This window comes from Oncorhynchus mykiss, chromosome 6, assembly GCF_013265735.2.
Source record: "Oncorhynchus mykiss isolate Arlee chromosome 6, USDA_OmykA_1.1, whole genome shotgun sequence".
NCBI classification, from domain to species: Eukaryota; Metazoa; Chordata; class Actinopteri; order Salmoniformes; family Salmonidae; genus Oncorhynchus; species Oncorhynchus mykiss.
The window spans coordinates 17,521,483-17,538,863 of NC_048570.1; the positions used below are offsets into that span (position 1 = coordinate 17,521,483).

Genomic DNA, 17,381 nt, shown 5'->3' on the forward strand with positions numbered 1-17,381 from the left:
TGGGCTGCACAGAGAGAAATAGAGAGAGGGGGGAAGAGGGAGAGCACATAGAGAGAGGGGAGCAAGAGAGCACAGAGAAGAGAGAGAGAGGTGTAACTGCAGTATGATTAGGCTCGGAATAAGCTTATTTCTATCCCTCCCCTACTATTGTGAAAGAAATGAAGATGAATAATATAATTATAGTGAAGGATTATTTACTATATACAGGAAGGGCTTAAAGCCATGTGTGAGCCACAGAAAAGCCCCTGCCATTGAGATCAAGAGTGTTTCCTCGCCTGGCTACAGAAGGAGGAAGACATCTTTCTGACAACAAGTCCACACGTACCTAGACACTGTCTGTCTGTTCCTACCACCTCTCTCACCATCTTTTTTTTATCTTCCACAGGGAAACGCCATGCTCCATCTCTACCCCCATTTCCGACCACTCCTGGAGTTTAAAAGTAGGTCCTCCCCTGTGGCTTGAAATTCTTTCTGGAGTTCCAGTCTTTTTGTGGCACAATTTATATTTTTCTCTTGCGTGAGTAATAACATAGTAAGATTTATTTAATTTATTTTTGCCGTTTTTTCTCCCCAATTTCATGGTATCCAATTGGTAGTAGTTACAGTCTTGTCTCATAGCTGCTACTCCCATATGGACTCGGGAGAGGCGAAGGTCGAGAGCCATGCGTCCTCCGAAACACAACCCAACACAACCTAGCCGCACTGCTTCTTGACACAATGCACATCCAACCCGGAAGCCAGCCGCACCAATGTGTCGGAGGAAACACCATACACCTGGCGTGCACTGCGCCCAGCCCGCCACAGGAGTCTCTAGTCCGCGATGAGACAAGGATATCCCTGCCGGCCAAACCCTCCCTAACCCGGAAGACGCTGGGCCAATTGGGCACCGCCCCATGGGCCTCCCGGTTGCGGCCGGCTGCGACAGAGCCTGAGCTCGAACCCAGAATCTCTGGTGGCACAGCTAGCACTGCGATGCAGTGCCTTAGACCACTGCGCCACCCGGGAAGCCATAGTAAGATTTATTGCCATCTAATTTCCACAGCTTTATACTGAGCCTATATTTCACTGTTTATGCTGAATTCCTATTTTGACACCCATTGTCGTTTTCACAGTGGCAGGAAAGTCTGCCCACCTGTAACTTAATGACACTTCTGTGTGCTCCTGTCTATAAGTACCTAGGTGTCTGGCTAGACTGTAAACTCTCCTTCCAGACTCATATTAAACATCTCCAATCTAAAATCAAATCTAGAGTCGGCTTTCTATTCCGCAACAAAGCCTCCTTCACTCATGCCGCCAAACTTACCCTAGTAAAACTGACTATCCTAACGATCGTAGACTTCGGCGATGTCATCTACAAAATAGCTTCCAATACTCTACTCAGCAAACTGGATGCAGTTTATCACAGTGCCATCCGTTTTGTTACTAAAGCACCTTATACCACCCACCACTGCGACCTGTATGCTCTAGTCGGCTGGCCCTCGCTACACATTCGTCGCCAGACCCACTGGCTCCAGGTCATCTACAAGTCCATGCTAGGTAAAGCTCCGCCTTATCTCAGTTCACTGGTCACGATGGCAACACCCACCCGTAGCACGCGCTCCAGCAGGTGTATCTCACTGATCGTCCCTAAAGCCAACACCTCATTTGGACGCCTTTCCTTCCAGTTCTCTGCTGCCTGTGACTGGAACAAATTGCAAAAATCGCTGAAGTTGGAGACTTTTATCTTCCTCACCAACTTTAAACATCTGCTATCTGAGCAGCTAACCGATCGCTGCAGCTGTACATAGTCCATCGGTAAATAGCCCACCCAATTTACCTACCTCATCCCCATACTATTTTATTTACTTTTCTGCTCTTTTGCACACCAGTATCTCTACTTGCACATGACCATCTGATTTTTTTATCACTCCAGTGTTAATCTGCAAAATTTTAATTATTCGCCTACCTCCTCTGTCAAGGCTAAAATCTTGTTGCACCTCCAATCCCTGTCCCTGCATTGTCATTTGTTTATTTATTTCCATCCATCCTTCTTTAATTTTTGTCTCACACCCGACTCAGCTCTTGACTGTGGCCTAGCCTGCTCTGGCCCTGAACAGCTATTGTGAAAGTAGAAATTGCGGAGTTATGGGGCTCTTTCCAGCAGTGGTTCTCCATTATCATCACAATGATCTTTTTCCGTAGAAGAAGAAACCGGAGACCCAGGCGGCTCACTATCTTCACCAGTCCTGAACACACAAATACAGTGTCTTCGGAAAGTATTCAGACCCTTTGACTTTTTCCACATGTTGTTACGTTACAGCCTTATTCTAAAATGTATTACATTGTTTTTCCCCTCATCAACCTACACACACAATACCACATAATGACAAAGCAAAAACAGGTTTAGATTTTTTTGCTAATGTATTTTACATAAGTATTCAGACCCTTTACACAGTACTTTATTGAAGCACCTTTGGCAGTGATTACAGCATCGAATCTTCTTGGGTATGATGCTAGAAGCTTGGCACATCTGTATTTGGCGAGATTCTTCCATTCTTCTCTGCAGATCCTCTCAAGTTCTGTCAGGTTGGATGGGGAGTGTTGTTGCACAGCTATTTTCAGGTCTCTCCAGAGATGTTCGATCGGGTTCAAGTCCGGGCTCTGGCTGGGCCACTCAAGGACATTCAGAGACTTGTCCCGAAGCCACTCCTGCGTTGTCTTGGCTGTGTGCTTAGGGTCATTGTCCTCTTGGAAGATGTATGTTCGCCCCAGTCTGAGGTCCTGAGCGCTCTGGAGCAGGTTTTGCCTCGATGCTAACTAGTCTACCAGCCCCTGCCACTGAAAAACATCCTCACAGCATGATGCTGCCACCATCATGCTTCACCATAGGGATTGTGGTCAGGTTTCCTCCAGACGTGATGCTTGGCATTCAGGCCAACAAGCAACATTTGAAATATGTTCTACCTTCTTGTGGCTTTGAGACAGTGACTCTTTTCACATCGTTTACCACTGTAAAATACCCTACCCCTGGGATGAATTTCAGTGTTTGGGGAGAGTGACATAATATCACTGGATAGTGACAGAAAACGCTTGTTGATCTGAGTAGAATATTCAAGCAAGTGTAACACTTTGACGTAAGCAGAAATGTTCAAATGAATGGCTACTTTGTTGCACAGCAGACATGACCAATATGTACGGCTGTTTGTTAATGGATCATATATTTGTGCAGCAATAGCTTGCTATTTTTACGTTTTTGCTGTCGATTTATAAATTGTGGCATTCTCACAAGATTCATTCACTGGGTGTGGTCATCACAGATTCCAGAGGGTTTGCCACCTAACTGGGCTTTCTGCTGCCCAGCATTATGACAGCAGTTGATAAACATTCTACCAGCTTCAAATCCGGGGGAACAGTTACAGTGTTGCACTGGGTCTCTGATTTGCCTCCACTTATTTCTTATGACTTGAACTGCAGCTCAAATTACAAGAAGGCCTACTGTGTGTCAGACTAGCCTGATGACTCTTCCGCTGCTACCTCATTCAATAGTGTGTGATTGTAGCCCGCAATTCAGGGTGTTCCTGCATGTAGCAGACATGGGAATTTATTTACCTCAGAACCACCACAGTGTCTGCTAAGTTTTCACCTGTTAAGCTTCCACCTGCTTTGTTAAGGGAGGTTTAAAACACACACGTTTAAAATTCACACTTAAATAAATACCATTTGGTGGTAAACTGCTCACTGGTGTGGAGGCTTAAAGTTGTAAATCTGACCCAAGTGAGTTTGTCCACAGTATCAGAACATTACATCAAATCTACTTGGAATGCATTGATTTCTTATTGAAGATCCAAAGATGACCACAGTAACCTACTGTTAATTGTTTCTCTCTATAGCATGTGTTTGTCTGATAGGAGCAAGAGGTTATAGGTTGTTCGTCTTGATGCTGATGCTCAATTTTGAGTCATCATAGTCTCTGGTTGCTTCTTTAAAGTATTGCACTAAGGAACAGGATGCCGTCTGGGACGTGTCCTCTGAGTATATCAGGGGATTTACCACGTCATCTGTCCTACAGACTCTGTGTGCTTGCCTTTCAATCTCTTTTCTGTATTTATGAGATGGAGGTGAAATTGGGATTACACAGGACCATCAGATAAGGACAAAGAACACTACGTATATATTGTTTCACAACAAGTGCTGCTATCATCTTAGGATATGACACTTAGAAGTTAGCTAGATGATGTGTCTGCAGCAGAATGAATCAGATCCCCAACATTACAACAGCACACATGCATACACACCAATAGCATGGTGGCCGTAATGACGTACAGTATGTGACACTGCAGTAGGCTGGAGCTCCAGTATGGTGGCTACTAGGTATGTGGTAATCACAACGTAGATATGTTCTGGGTGGGTGTGCCCAAGGTGCCTCGGGCCAGGGGAGGGCTGTGCAGTGTGGTGCCACATTGACAGTGAGATGTGTAGTACAGAGAGAGACTGAGAGAGAGAGGGTTCACCGGGTGCAGAGTGCACACTGTACTGTACGGAGCTGTGAGTCACACACCCCATTGACGGCAGTGCAGTGGAGTCGGGAGGACAGGAGGAGGAGCGGCTGAGCAATGTCACGGCCATTAGAGATGGAGCAGCCAAGGCACCCTCAGCCGCTGCCGCCGGAGAATCATCATGGATCTGTCCTGGATCTAGTAGCCATTTATCTCCACACCACCCCCGACACCAACGCCTCTCCAAAGACATGTTGAGATGTTATTAGGCTCTGGAGGATGACTCATCGAAACGCTGTTTGATATCCTTCTTCATCTTTTGTGAGACTATTGGCTTTTGTTTGCTGGTTTATACTGTTGTTTATGATGCGTTTCTCTATTTGCTTGCCACTATTCAGTACACCTAGCAGTGAAGGGTGATTGAGCAGTTGTCAGAACAGAAAATGTGTACTCACTCCTGTGGAACAGGTGTTTTATAAAACAATATGCCTAGTATCATTGCCACAGAGTGTTGGTACACCAGTCTTTAATCAAACTCCTGTCAAGACGTTATTTGTTTTGACAGCCATCGGTTTGGTCCAACTCTGGTTGTGTATACTTATACTACATTACTCTGGGGCCATATGTATCAAACTACGATCAGCTACACCTGTCCATGTAATCTGATTCATTGTGATCTAAAAAGGCAAAACTGATCCTAAATCAGAGCTCCTACTTCGAGATGCTTGATACATACACGTCCTGTGCTGCCCCTCAGGGCCGCCTTGTCTAGCAGTGTTGGGTGATGCTGCATTTTTGCAGCCTTTGGCCTTTTCCTGGTGCACTGGATATGGCGGGTATGTAACCCTCTGTCTGAGGCGGCCAGCCCAGCGCTAGCAGGGCCAGAATAGAATGTCTCTTTCTTTACCTTTTCATCTTTCAAGAGGCTTATTACGGCTGCTTACAATGAAGTCCTCTATTAAAGGAACATGTCTGTACCCAATCTATCTGATTGGCTATTTTTAGAGTTTCTTATATAATGACAAGTAGCACAAGTTGTCTCTTGTCTGTCAACCCCTATAGGGGCAGACACAGGTGTCTGCGCAGGATCCTTAATGTCTTATAACTGGACCCTACTGGAGTGCAGTAACAGGAGCTCAAACTCGGTAACTGTGTTTGACATGCAGCCCGGTTGTGTCGTTGAAGGGACCTTGCCCGTGAGTCTTGGTTGAGTTGTGAATGGAGACAAGTCCTGTTGGTGGAAATCTATGGAGACGTCTCGTCTCGAGCCGCTGGGGAGATTGATGCATTAGAAGAGCGAGCAAAGAGCAGGCATGTTGATGCAGGAGAATGTTGGGAATGCTGATGTGCACCAGCAGCACAAGGCTGTGATAACCCAATGGGGGAGGAGGAGGGGAGGTATGTGTCTCTCAACATTCATCCATCCTGTTCTGATACTGAGGGAAGGGGTTGGCCGGAGGGGGAGGGTCTGTCATAGCTACATTTAATGTGTATGCATATGTGTGTGTGTATGTGGAGTCATGTTACCCCCGCTGTGCGTTGCTTCACAGTCGTTCTTCACTGGCTAGCTTTATGTCTCCCTCCCCGCCGTAAAGCTGCCAGTTGAAGAGCTGTTGTGGGTAACTATGACTACAGAACTCTGCAGATGGGGATGTTAAGACATGATTCAATCTAATTCAGGGCCCCTGATACCCCTCAGGTCAAGGACAAATCTACAGTTTTATACAGAGCAATCACTGAATGGAATTCTTTACTAACTCACATTTTTCAGGCCAAAAGTAAATCCACCTTCAAGAAAACAATAAAAGTACATCTAATGTGATCGACCGTATTACTGGACAGAGACTAGAGAGCATCTACTGAATATAAAATGTATTACCTGTCAGGTATTTTAATTGTATGTAATGTCTAATTGTTAAATGTTTATAATGTCTTAATGACAATTGCAATTGTTTGTAATGTATTTTTAGTTCTGTGTTGGACCCCAGGAAGATTAGCTGACGTTATGCCGTCAACTAATGGGGATCCCAGAGTCAAATTGAGGGTTGATCGATGAGGACATGTTTTTGCCTGAGGAGTGGGTCAAACAATGTGTACTAGCACTGGATCAAAACAGAGGGTTATTGAAGTAGTTTACAAATGATGAATCATAATTGTTACTGCAGGAGAATGCAAAATCATTTAGTTTAACGATTTTGTTTGGACAGTTCTTGCATTCTCGCAGACTAGGGCCACAACCTCGAGTTTCCAAGTATTGACTGCACTGCGGCTTTATGGGTAACAAATAAAACAGACATTGGAGCTGACAGCCTTCAGCAGGACTCCACTTCTTATTTATCACCTACACATTCTCCAGAAGGGCCACACTTTAGTCCAGAATCCAGTTCTGTATGTATGCACACTGCCAGTCCCAATTCACCCCTTCCTCTTGGACTCTAACCCGCTAATGTTTGCAGATATGTAAGGTGGAAGCAATATGGTGGAAGCTCCACCACTACACTGCTTATACCTATCCATATACTACAGATCTGCTAACGTTAAAGGGTTAGGTCCAACGGGGAGGGGTAGGGAGCGAATTGGGGCCAGCTGACCCAGTTGGCGTGTGTTGTCGATGTTACGGACTACCTGTCTGCTGAGATCTCCACCCTCAAGCAGAAGAAGTTCAACATGGTGACGTTCGCGGACATCCCGGGCCTGTTGAACCGGGACAGGCCTCCCTTTGATGTCAACTGCGCTATCACCTCATTTGGTATGATTCCATGACTCGCCCCCTTCTCTGGTGTGGCTTCACATACAGTAAATGCACGCATGCACACACACACACACCCTGATCACATCACATAGGTAGGACTGCATCACCTTGTGTAATCATTCTGGTATGTTGGTGGGTGGGTCTGTGGGTGGGTCTGTGGGTGGGTGGGGGGGGGTAACAAAGAGGATGCCTTTTGAAATAACTCTTAATCTTTTAGAAAATCACTCTACCTTGGGCTGCCTCTTATCTTTACGTGTCTCTCCAGGGGAGCAGGCAGACCTGGTTTTGTGTTCTTTGACCCCATGGGCCGGGCGCCGTGCAAGCGCACGCTCAACATCATGAAGAAACTTAGCGATAAGATTGCGTACAAGCTGCGATTCTACCTCAGCAAGGCAGACGAAGCCGGGAGGGAGCTGGACAGACAGGTCAGTTACTCTTTGATGTTCGTTAAACCTGTATCTAGATCTCTAGATCCCTCTGCTGTCCATGCAGTGACTGGGTCGATGTCTGTAAAGAAATTTGTTTATGCTACACTGCTCAAAAAAATAAAGGGAACACTTAAACAACACAATGTAACTCCAAGTCAATCACACTTCTGTGAAATCAGACTGTCCACTTAGGAAGCAACACTGATTGACAATAAATGTCACATGCTGTTGTGCAAATGGAATAGACAACAGGTGGAAATTATAGGCAATTAACAAGACACCCCCAATAAAGGAGTGGTTCTGCAGGTGGTGACCACAGACCACTTCTCAGTTCCTATGCTTCCTGGCTGATGTTTTGGTCCCTTTTGAATGCTGGCGGTGCTTTCACTCTAGTGGTAGCATGAGACGGATTCTACAACCCACACAAGTGGCTCAGGTAGTGCAGCTCATCCAGGATGACACATCAATGCGAGCTGTAGCAAGAAGTTTTGCTGTGTCTGTCAGCGTAGTGTCCAGAGCATGGAGGCGCTACCAGGAGACAGGCCAGTACATCAGGAGACGTGGACGAGGCCATAGGAGGGCAACAACCCAGCAGCAGGACCGCTACCTCCGCCTTTGTGCAAGGAGGAGCAGGCCAGAGTCCTGTAAAATGACCTCCAGCAGGCCACAAATGTGCATGTGTCTGCTCAAACGGTCAGAAACAGACTCCATGAGGGTGGTATGAGGGCCCGACGTCCACAGGTGGGGGTTGTGCTTACAGCCCAACACCGTGCAGGACGTTTGGCATTTGCCAGAGAACACCAAGATTGGCAAATTCACCACTGGCGCCCTGTGCTCTTCACAGATGAAAGCAGGTTCACACTGAGCACATGTGACAGACGTGACAGAGTCTGGGGACGCCGTGGAGAACGTTCTGCTGCCTGCAAAATCCTCCAGCATGACCGGTTTGGCGGTGGGTCAGTCATGGTGTGGGGTGGCATTTCTTTGGGGGGCTCTCCATGTGCTCGCCAGAGGTAGCCTGACTGCCATTAGGTACCGAGATGAGATCCTCAGACCCCTTGTGAGACCATATGCTGGTGCGGTTGGCCCTGGGTTCCTCCTAATGCAAGACAATGCTAGACCTCATGTGGCTGGAGTGTGTCAGCAGTTCCTGCAAGAGGAAGGCATTGATGCTATGGAATGGCCCGCCCGTTCCCCAGACCTGAATCCAATTGAGCACATCTGGGACATCATGTCTCGCTCCATCCACCAACGCCACGTTGCACCACAGACTGTCCAGGAATTGGCGGATGCTTTAGTCCAGGTCTGGGAGGAGATCACTCAGGAGCCCATCCGCCACCTCATCAGGAGCATGCCCAGGCGTTGTAGGGAGGTCATACAGGCACGTGGAGGCCACACACACTACTGAGCCTAATTTTGACTTGTTTTAAGGACATTACATCAAAGTTGGATCAGCCTGTAGTGTGGTTTTCCACTTTAATTGTGAGTGTGACTCCAAATCCAGACCTCCATGGGTCGATAAATTTGATTTCCATTGATAATTTTTGTGTGATTTTGTTGTCAGCACATTCAACTATGTAAAGAAAAAAGTATTTAATAAGAATATTTCATTCATTCAGATCTAGGATGTGTTATTTTAGTGTTCCCTTTATTTTTTGGAGCAGTGTAGTTGGTAAAAGATATATAATAAATATATTCTCCAAGCCAATATTTGTAGGATATATTTGCACGGGTGTTGTTATTTTATTGGCCGGCAAACCATGCCAATATATCCTCCGGCAAACCATGCCAATATATCCTCCTTTGAAGTGTGGTGGAAATGTAATATTCATTACATACTATACTGTTTAATTAGACATACAATGCTATTTTTACCTAGAGAATTGTCCATTGCTATATGTTAATATTTTTTTATTTTTTTATTTCACCAGGTAGGCCAGTTGAGAACAAGTTCTCATTCACAACTGCAACCTGGCCAAGATAAAGCAAAGCAGTGCGACAAAAACAACAACACAGAGTTAAACATGGGATAAACAAACGTACAGTCAATAACACAATAGAAAAAATCTGTATACAGTGTGTGCTAATTAAGTAAGGAGGTAAGGCAATAAATAGGAAAATAGTGGCGAAGTAATTACAGGCTTTCTTGTGTGGCTTAGTCATAAGACTGGGCTTACAGCTAAGAGACATTTGGGTGCGGCGTCCGCAGCATGTGACATCCCGTGGGTTTACTATCTACAGGAAGTCACATGTATGGAAACTTGCAGAAAGGAGCACATGATAGTGTTTTCTGTTGTGGATACAGTTAGACGATTGAGCCCTTTGGCTATCAACCTCATGCTATCTTAAATCTGCACAGACAACTAATTGCCTTTTACACACTATCTGCTGACTGGCACGTATACAAAAGAGTGTACTTCTCTATAAAAGCTGAGAACCGACACTGTTCGTTGGGCCTTAACTGCCCAACTGTTGAAGTGCATAGTTAACTGCTCAATTTTTACAAATATTATAATAATGTGTTGTTTGAAAGAATCTGCAACCTCTCTTCCTTTTGGTTAGAATCACCACAACAATTGGCGATGAGGATGGGACGCTAACTCCGCTTACTGATCGTTCCTGAGGAGACCGAGGTTAACTGCGCACAGGGGCTACAGTAGACGCGGCTCAGGGTAACCACATTCAGATTAAGCGCAGCAGAAAGGGACCTGCCTCCGACTGGCAGGGAGCGTCAGTGAGTGGATACAGTGGTTCCTCCTTTAAAAGTTGCAAACTTATACCGCGGGACTTAGAGGTACCCATCATCATGGCGTCATTGCTCCAGACCACCACAAGGGGGAGTTACAGCACTCATTATGCATTTGGGTCCCAAGGTTTTTATATGATATAGATATAGAGTGGTTTCAATGACGAATTTGACGCGAGCTACCCGTCCCTGGTGACTTTCTTCAGCAAAGAAGGCTAACATAACATTACGGGGGAAGCAAATTTAAGTAATTGTAACATCATAACCAGTCAAGCAAAAAAATTTACAATTGAGAGGAATATTTTAGTTAATGTAGAGACAAACGACTGTGCATATTTTTTTGTCATAAAGTTAATTTACAAAAATCGCTATTTAGCAAGTTAGCTGACTAGCTAACATTAGCCAGCTAGTTAGCTGGTGTTATGACATGAGTATGACATTCTAATTCGTGTTGTTTAATGTTTTAGGGACTCCTGAGAAAACCCGCAAACCAGGCTGTCATCATGAGACACAGTGGAAAGAATCCAGCTAGCTAAAGCATTTACTGCAAATTGAATGTACAATTGTGTAAGCTTGCCTTGCCGTGCAATGCAGCGGAAGTAACATAGCTAGCTAACTATTTAACGGTAACTAACTCACTTTTGTACATCGCACTGGTCCGTGCAATTGACCTTACTTTAGCACCCAAAAAACGTAATACTTCCAGATCAACTGTAATATCAATACCATTGTAAAGCACAATTTCTCCCCTCTTTAACAAACCAATGATGAGACCTTCATGATGCCCATCTCTGCATGATTCAAGAAGGCAATGAGCTCCGTCGGGTCTTTTTAAAAATGGCAGGTGGGGAAGCGAAACCTACTGCATAAAGGGGAAACATATTTTTTCACCTGTCCAACTTATCACCTTATCACCTCTAAAATGAAAATAAAACACTGTAAAGAGTTTATATAACTTGTTATTCCATACCTATTTGTAGGTTTGTGTCGAATTTGAATTGGGTTTTTAGGTCGGCGCTAAAGTTATCTTCAGAAGTAAACAGCGGCTTTTGAGAGTCATGATGGCTTGCAGTTATGACGCAAAAAATGACTAGGTAATGTTATCCCCCTTACCCTGTCCTTTTCTTATTTTTAAGCGGTGAGATAAGCGCTACACCTGGTGGAGAGGCTGTAAGACACAGAATTAGTTGGTTTACGTGTGCTGTACGTTACGTCATGACACGACACAATTTAAAGTACAGCGTTGGAGTGGTCCGTTTTTTCAACTTTCACTCCAATACCATTGATCCATTACCATGTCAATCAACACATGAATAGAAACGTAGTTCACATCCCAGATTTTGATGTCAACACAGTTGCTGCAGTCCCATTAGTTTTCATTGCAGCCTCGTTTGAATGTCGTGGTTGCTCAAATTTGTACGGAATGGGGTTAGTCACCATTACTTGCTTATTGTGTAGTGGAGGATAAGAATAACTGTATGCCTATGGATGTGTAGCTAGCTACAGTATGTAGCCGATCTGTGTATGGTCCCTAAAATGTTAGGTTCTGAACTAATATTCATACCAATCTATGAACCTCAGCTATCATAGTTGTTGCATCAACTTCAAGTCTGAATGGCATTAATGAAGCCTATGGATTGAGTAGAATATAATAACTTTATTGTGCCAAGGATGCAAGTCCTATATACATGTACTGTAGTTATTACCACGCATGAGATCCCAACATTGAAGCCTGTACATTGAATATATTCACTGATCATGTACTCTTCCTTGGCAATTAAAGGTGCAGTTCAGGTATGAATCTCTGTGAGACATTCTTTTTCAGTCATATCCAATACCAGGTGTATCAAACTCCATTCATTGAATGATGCTCTGTCTGCATGTATGTACTACAATTATACACTTCAACAGTGTTTACCACTTCTGCACCTGGGGCATCAATGATTACCCATTGTAGCTATGCAATAGAGAAGAAACGTGATTTAAGTAAAGGCTGATTTGTAATTCATATATACAGAAATACACCTATTCATATCTAACTCCCTTCATCTGCATTAATCTGATGACACAGGATAGGTGTAGTATTCCAATGAGATACTTAATTTCAACCAGTGGAGAATGTGAAATGCTTTATTGAAAGTTCATTATCTAAGTTCAAGCTATACTTCAATGCACATATGGTGTGCGTTATAAAAAAGGGGAAGAAATAGGAGGTGGGGAGAGAGGTGTAGAAGACAGGAAACAAAAGAGGTAAAACAGAGGAGCAGGGAAGACAGCATATGATGAATGAATTACAGTGCTACCCTAATATTCTCTCAGTTCATCTCAATTACATAGTGTCTCTTGCGGTGTCTCCTAACCAGCCTTGGGCTCCCAGTCGGCCCAAAGGTTATCTTAAGAGCGGGTGAGGTGGCAATGACGGGACTGGCTTCCTCTCTCACATCAAAACATACCTGCAGACGAGAGACAGGTGGATAGAGAGAGAGCATGATTAAGCTTTTTTTTTTATTTTATTCTAACACGGTCAGTCATCATAATCATCAGGAGGTGAAATGCAAAACTGACCTTGGATCATTAACTCTGGGACTACTGCATCTCTATCTGTATTTCAATGTAAAGCATCTCTTTAATAATATAAGTATAATATCCCTTAAAACAAATAGTGATAACATTGGATAGATGCATGTGACAATAGCAGGATCATATCAAGGATAGCGTCACAAATGAATATAAAAATATCACTTAATAAAGGTTGATTATGACTTGATCATTTGAATCAGCTATATACAAAAATTCATCAGCAAAAACAAACATGTGCACCCCTTTGAGTCCCCAGGACCAGGACTGAGAACAGCTGCTCTTCATTGGGACCTCTTCATCTGCAGACAGGCTTTCACAGCTCTCTGTATCTGAGGACAGAAAACCTCACGAGAACTAGACTACACAAAAGTACCTGCTCTCTCTAGAATAGCCTAGTCTCTCACTTTGACAGCTGGGCCTGCTATCCTTTCACCCTCCTCCAAAAAATACAAATGTTTGCCATTATCAAGAGTTAAAACAATACCCTACATAGTGTAGGAGGACAGCACCTAAAAAAAGATGGAGACTCATTACTAATCGAAGAGCCTGCATGTATATGTCCTGATATCCTGAAGATATCAGTGGTACTGTAGGGTTCACTTGACGTTGCAGCACAGCAAGATTCTCAGTAGACAGGGGGCATGGGATGTCAGGAACAATGACCCCATTGTCAGTGTTTCCAGATTCCAGAATATCCTCCTGATAAAGCAGGTCCTCTACCTGCTGAATCTGTAATTCTCAAAAGATAAATCTGGCAGCAACAGGGGCTTGATAGTCCAGTGAAAATGGCTTTATGTTTATGTGGTGTAAATCTTAAAATTAGCAGATGACATATTAAGGGTTTTTAAATTAATGCATGTGAGACAGGTTCCATGTACAACAAGACAGGCAGAGAGGAAGAGAGAAAAAGAACATAGAACAGTTTAATTACCTCTGGTTATGGACACTTTTGCCAGCAATAAAGCTTCCACGGCCTGTTCCTCGGACAGTGAACATACATCTGGCAATATCTACATTTTCGACCCCTTGATCAGCTCGCACTCTGAAAGTAAAGAAAATATATGAAAACAATAACTGAGAAATGACCGTCCAATTTAAAGCAGCAGATGTCATTTTCAGGATACGTCAATACAGCACAGAAAGCTTAACACCAGACTGGTATTGTGGTTGTTTATTAGGTGATGGGAAATATGCAATATGCATACAAGTGGGAGCAGGAACAGAGTATTTTTGCCAAGCAATGCTACGAAGCTGGATCATTCTGGCAATGATACATGCACCATCTACACACTGCAAAGACTCCTTAACTCTTCATCATAGTACACGATGGCCCATTGATTGGAGACTTCCTTTGACCATTCTAAAGCCCACATGGGACATCCTTGCCTTAATGTCCCTCACTTTCTGGTCTAACTCTTCATCTGACACATCAGAATAGTATTCCCTGACAGAGATATTGTGTTCTTTCATCCTTCTGTAAAAAAAAAGCTAACCGTTACACTGTCATGAAATATGATTGTATATTGACTATGAAACAAATAGGACATGGCCTACTTATGAGTTGCCATGAAAGAAAGTTATATGAATTCAAATGAAAATGGCGATAGCAGGCATTCGTAGCTAAATGTTTTGGGTTAGCTTGAGAATAATAATTGCATGATTTATCATTCTACGGTATGTATGTATCTATGTAATATAGGAGAATGTTATGAACCGACACTGAATCGTAGGAGATAACTACTAGCTATGTAGAAGTTGCACGGAAGAACGCCCAGTGCTGCTTACCTGAGATGCCATCATCACACAGTCCTTTGTAGGTTTCCGCTATGACTTCCTTTGTGTCGGAAAGAAAGGCTGAACAGTATTGGTTGTAATCAAAATGACACTCAAAAAAATGGCCAAAATGGAGGGTGGTTGATAGCGAAATTAAATTGGAGTTTTGTTTTCAAATATATTTTTTGTTCTCGAAATATTTGGGGGGAATAAAATGCATAAAGTTTTGCGCTCTATTTCTAAATATTTGATTGCAAAAAATGTTTTTACTTTGAAGCCTCGTTTTTGCTTACAGAACAGTTATTTTTGATTGAAGATAAAGTTGGGAAGGGGGGCTAATAGCTGAACAATAGACTATTCAACCTTTACTAAAGAATAGTCTAATAGCCGAGCTAGGTGTGAAAACCCTCCGTCCTATCACAGACAAGATTTGCCCTAACGACCAAAGGGAGTTAGAGTACTGATTATACTTTTGGGTCCCAATGCACTACTGTGTCTCTAACTGACAATGAATGGGAAATATAAAGCAAATAACAAACTGATAATTGTGCACAACTTCAAATGAAACAAGCAGGGAGCAGGTTTTGAACCCTCAACCTTCTTGCCTGAAGTGCCGTGTGCTATCGACTGTGCACAAAAAGAATGCTCAAGCTGCAGAGTCGATAGAGCGCATCCTCGCGGTAGCTTGCTACTCAATGTAATAAAGTAATGACTTTTCAAATAACTTACCTTACACGTTATGCTGGCTGACAATTTGTTAGCTACGCTGTCCTTACGAACCACATAGCATATCATTACAGCAGTATGTACCGGTATGTTAGCTCTCCACCTAACGTTAGTAGTTATACATCAACCTTGACAGTATATTAACTATAGGCTATCTAACTACCCAATGTTTATTGACTTGATTATTCCCATCATTCTTAGCTTAGCTAAATGGTATAATCGTTGTGTGTTCTCAATGGACATTCGGGTGCTTTCATAAATTTGCTCTGGCTAGCGAGTAAAATGGTCAGAGTGGTCTCATTTGTGTCTGAAAGTAGCTAGCAAGCCAGCCAACGTTAGCTTGGGTGCTTGACTGCCATTGTAAGGCCAGAACGCTCAAATCAACCCTACTCCTCTGCCCGAACATCCAGTGTGCGCTCCAAGAGCGAAACAGTCTGAATTTACCCAGAGGGTTTTTCGTTTTTCATGGAATAGAAACACCATAATATTAATCAAATTAATTAAGCACTTATCAGTCAAAAGTTTGGACACACCTACTCATTCCAGGATTTGTATTTATTTTACTATTTTCTACATTGTAGAACACATATGGAATCAGTTAAGAACAAATTCTTATTCACAGGACAGCCTACTCCTTCCTCCCCATTGGGGAATTGAACCCCGGTCTCCCGTCCAGTCCACACAACACAGGGATTCTTTCGTTAAATAGCCCAATACTGTACTACCGACCGTCACATTATACAGCTCCATATTTTCTGTTCCATCCTAACAGAAACCCGGAGGGTTTTTCATTTTTCATGGAATAGAACACCATAATATTAATCAAATTAATTAAGCAAGTAACAGTCAGAAGTTTGGACGCACCTACTCATTCCAGGACTTTTCTATATTTTTATTATTTTCTACATTGTAGAATAATAGTGAAGACATTACAACTCTGAAATAACACATATGGAATCAGTTAAGAACAAATTCTTACTTACAAGGACAGCCTACTCCTTCCTCCCTGCCGGGGGATTGGACACAGGGACTCTTTAGCTAAATAGCCCAGTACTGTACTGCCGGCCGTCACGTTGTACAGCGCCGTATTTTCTGTTCCATCCTAACGGAAACCCAGAGGGTTTTCTGTTTTTTTCTTGGAATAGAAAGAAACACCATAATATTAATAAAATTAATTAAGCAAGTACCTGTCAAAAGTTTGGACACACCTACTCATTCTTGTATTTTTCTTTATTTTTTACTATTTTCCACATTATAGAATAATAGTGAAGACATCACAACTATGGACACATATGGAATCAGTTAAGAACAAATTCTTATTTACAAGGACAGCCTACTAATTTCTCCCTGTCGGGGGAATTGAACACGTGCCCACCCCGTCTCTGGTAATAACAATATAAAAGACTAGGTTGGTGCCCCCCCTTGTCCTGGTATCTCTATAATACCTCAGGATCTTATTCTGGGGGAGCTCTTCGTGGGCTATACTCGGCCTTGTCTCAGGATGGTAAGTTGGTGGTTGAAGATCTCCCTCTAGTGGTGTGAGGGCTGGGCTTTGGCAAAGTGAGTGGGGTTATATCCTGCCTGTTTGGCCCTGTCCGGGGATACCATCGGACGGGGCCACAGTGTCTCCCGACCCTTCCCGTCTCAGCCTCCAGTACTTATGCTGCAATAGTTTGTGTCGGGGGCTAGGGTCAGTTTGTTATATCTGGAGTACTTCTCCTGTCTTATCCGGTGTCCTGTGTGAATTTAAGTATGCTCTCTCTAATTTTCTTTCTTTCTCTCTCTCTCGCTCTCGCTTTCTCGGAGGACCTGAGCCCTAGGACCATGTCTCAGGACTACCTGGCCTGATGACTCCTTGCTGTCCCCAGTCCACCTGGTCATGCTGCTGCTCCAGTTTCAAC

The 17,381-nt window shown here is 43.5% G+C and overlaps 1 long non-coding RNA gene across 2 annotated transcripts; it reads left to right on the forward strand.

Annotated features, from left to right (window-relative positions):
* The first annotated feature begins 4,815 nt into the window (after positions 1-4,815).
* Positions 4,816-12,853, forward strand: LOC110525345. Of its 2 annotated transcripts, XR_005052029.1 has the most exons (4): positions 4,816-7,224; positions 7,493-7,652; positions 10,218-10,327; positions 10,869-12,853. It is a non-coding gene; the product is annotated as an uncharacterized LOC110525345 (long non-coding RNA). The 2 variants fall into 2 exon arrangements; XR_002473739.2 differs by having other exon boundaries at positions 4,822-7,224; positions 10,218-12,853.
* The last annotated feature ends 4,528 nt before the right edge of the window (positions 12,854-17,381 follow it).